This window comes from Homalodisca vitripennis, unplaced genomic scaffold, assembly GCF_021130785.1.
Source record: "Homalodisca vitripennis isolate AUS2020 unplaced genomic scaffold, UT_GWSS_2.1 ScUCBcl_436;HRSCAF=2420, whole genome shotgun sequence".
NCBI lineage: Eukaryota > Metazoa > Arthropoda > Insecta > Hemiptera > Cicadellidae > Homalodisca > Homalodisca vitripennis.
This window is the reverse complement of record NW_025776553.1, coordinates 23869-27846: the sequence shown is the minus strand read 5'-3', so window position 1 is coordinate 27846 and position 3978 is coordinate 23869.

Sequence of the window (3978 nt, the reverse complement as noted above, 5' to 3'; positions counted from 1 at the left end):
AATTTGATTAAGCCTTTAATTGAATATTATCTAATTTTGTGTAGCAATTAAAAAAAAATCACCATATCCAACCCTAGACAACAGTGTATTAGAACTTCCATTACACATATATGTGCCATATACATAATATAAATATGTATGTCTAATAAGAAAAGTGATCTATTTCCCATCAGCATTAAAGGCCTTGCGTTCAAAGTCTCATTGGATAAACCTCGAGAAAATGCATCAGCCAGTTTACAATGTTTCACCCCAGTGGACGTTTCTCCAGATCATATTCTAAATTGGAGCTGCATAGGAATAACATTTTCCAAAGAACAAGTTCTAAAACTACTTAGTATCCACAATATTATGAACTGTTAGAATTTTTAACACGAAAATGTTAATATTTTAATATTTTGTTAATTATTACTTATATGGATTAAAAGTATATTTTGAATTGATTTCTTCAAAACATTTGAATATGGTAATTAGATATAAATAAACTGTAAATGTGATGTAACTCCAATGTACGCCTTTGGTTTTCAATTTCTGTTAGTATAAACTTTTATAAGCCTAATCAGTGTGCTTTGTCACTTTCGTACAAAGTAGATCTGTAGTTCCCTTGAGGATTTTCTTCAATAATTAATTTAACTTTGTGTTTGGTGTATTGCTTTATAATTCCATATCCAAAGGTGCACTCGTTTTTTTCTACAGCTGTAGTTAGATAGCGAATGGTTTTTTGAGTCATATTTGAGTTTGATCCTCCAGTTATTAAGAAATTTCCATTCGCAATTTCAAATAAAACTAACTGCATGCATTAAAAAATGCTTGATTACGTATCTGCTGCCATATTATACTAAGACAGATTATACTACTTTCATAACTATTTCAAAACACTATGATTGATGGTATTTTATTTATTGCAAAACAATATTCTGCAACAAACATTTTATGATAAGTAATATTCAGCGATAAAACATGTATATGTATTAACGTGATATACAATTAACATCTATGCTAAATTTAGTCTAAATCTGCACCTTATTTTGTGTGATCGAGTATCAAGTATCCAAATAACCAAAAATACGAATATAAAAACGTCCAAACATTATAGTTTGCAAGCTTTCGCATTTAAAATAGTTATAGGATTATAATATTTTATCACACGTAAGCTCACAATATGGTTCCAGTTATGTCAGATGTTATCAAGAAATCAGAACACATCAATAACTTTGCCTAAACGAGTTTTAAACTATCCAATAAATTCAGTGCACTGATTGCGTATTTTTGGTTGAGGAATACACTATATATTGTAATCTGGTATTTAAATCATCAAGTAGTTTGATTGGTTTCAAACAATGACGTTCTGTTTACAATTTATTTCATGTAGTGCTTAGAAACCCACTAAATACTGATTGAAGAATGCTTGGTATATATTGTCAGTCTGGTATTTAAAATCATCCTATTAGCTTAATTGGTTTCAAATGGTAACGCTTTCTTGAATTTTCCATCCACTGTAGAAATTAGAAATCCCACTAGATACTGATTGAGGAATGCATGGTATATTACCAGTCTGGTATTTACCTTTAGCACTACAGCTTAATTAATTGGTTCCAAAAGGTGGAGTTATATTTGCGTTTAAATTTACTGTAGTAATTACAAATCCCACTAGGTACTGATTAAGGAATGCATGGTATATTACGAGTCTGGTATTTACCTTTAGCACTACAGCGTAATTGGTTCCAAAAGCGGAGTTATATTTGCGTTTCAATTTACTGTAGTAATTACAAATCCCACTAGATACTGATTGAGGAATGCATGGTATATTACCAGTCTGATATTTACCTTTATCACTACAGCTTAATTGGTTCCAGAAGGTGGAGTTATATTTGCGTTTCAATTTACTGTAGTAATTACAAATCCCACTAGATACTGGTTGAGGAATGCATGGTATATTACCAGTCGGGTATTTACCTTTAGCACTACTGCTTAATTGGTTCCAAAATGTGGAGTTATATTTGAGTTTCCATTTACTGTAGTAATTACAAATCCCACTAGATACTGATTGAGGAATGCATGGTATATTACCATTCTGGTATTTACCTTTAGCACTACAGCGTAATTGGTTCCAAAAGGTGAAGTTATATTTGCGATTAAATTTTATTGTAGTAATTACAAATCCCACTAGATACTGATTGAGGAATGCATGGTATATTACCAGTCTGGTATTTACCTTTAGCACTACAGCGTAATTGGTTCCAAAAGGTGGAGTTATATTTGCGTTTAAATTTACTGTAGTAATTACTAATCCTACTTGATACTGATTGAGGAATGCATGGTATATTACCAGTCTGGTATTTACCTTTATCACTACAGCTTAATTGGTTTCAAAAGGTGGAGTTATATTTGCGTTTCAATTTACTGTAGTAATTACTAATCCCACTAGATACTGGTTGAGGAATGCATGGTATATTTACCAGTCTGGTATTTACCTTTAGCACTACAGCGTAATTGGTTCCAAAAGCGGAGTTATATTTGAGTTTAAATTTACTGTAGTAATTACAAATCCCACTAGATACTGATTGAGGATGCATGGTATATTACCAGTCTGGTATTTACCTTTAGCACTACAGCTTAATTGGTTCCAAAAGGTGGAGTTATATTTGCGTTTCCATTTACTGTAGTAATTACAAATCCCACTAGATACTGATTGAGGAATGCATGGTATATTACCAGTCTGGTATTTACCTTTAGCACTACAGCGTAATTGGTTCCAAAAGGTGGAGTTATATTTGCGATTAAATTTACTGTAGTAATTACAAATCCCACTAGATACTGATTGAGGAATGCACGGTATATTACCAGTCTGGTATTTACCTTTAGCACTACAGCTTAATTGGTTCCAAAAGGTGGAGTTATATTTGCGTTTAAATTTACTGTAGTAATTACTAATCCTACTTGATACTGATCGAGGAATGCATGGTATATTACTAGTCTGGTATTTACCTTTAGCACTACAGTTTAATTGGTTCCAAAAGGTGGAGTTATATTTGCGTTTCCATTTACTGTAGTAATTACAAATCCCTCTAGGTACTGATTGCAATGACATATTGTAGTCACAGTATGTCATACAAGAAGTATCTATAGGGATTTGTAAGTACTAAAGTGAATGGATGCGGGCCATATGCCTGACATGACAAAAATGGTATTTAATTGAAAAAAGTAGATTTATAGATGCAGTAATGGTGTAAGAAATTTTATTGCTTTACCTATAATTGTTTGGAACTATAAAGCCCGTCCGGGACTATTTTGCACATTTTGTGTGTGTGTGTGTGTTTTTTTCTTTGCAATGACTATACTAAAAATAGCTACATTATAAGTGATCGTGACGCATTTTATATTGTATTATGGCAATATTAATGATAATTTAAATTTTAATTTTGCTAATCATAAGTCTTATATGTAAGAGATTTATAACGTCTAAAATATATAGTGTAGTAGGATAAACATTTTTTAACATAACTAATTAAAAGGAACAATTAAAATATTAATTTTTTAGATACATAAGTAAAATATGTTGTTCATATTATTTACATATTTAAATAAAAAAACAAATTATCATTATAAAAAACGTAAAGTAGATTTGCAGTTTATTTTTGATGAAAATTGCTTGAATAAAAATCTACGAGAATGACTCATGTGTTTTACATTTTTACCTTCTTTGTGTCTGATAAAAAATTGCCTAAATTTCATACTAATACCTGCAGTTGCAATAAAATATTTATTGTTTTTCCACCTTCAGGAAATAGATGTCTTAGGAATCTATAAATATAGCATAAAAGTTTGAAAACAGCTTATCTTAATTATGCATCCACATACCTGTATGTCCGCTTACATCGTACAACGAGGCTTTTTTAGTTATACTGTACAGATTTTAGTAATTTATAAAACACGACTAATTCTTTCGACCATTCCAACACTGCAATGGAATGGAACGTC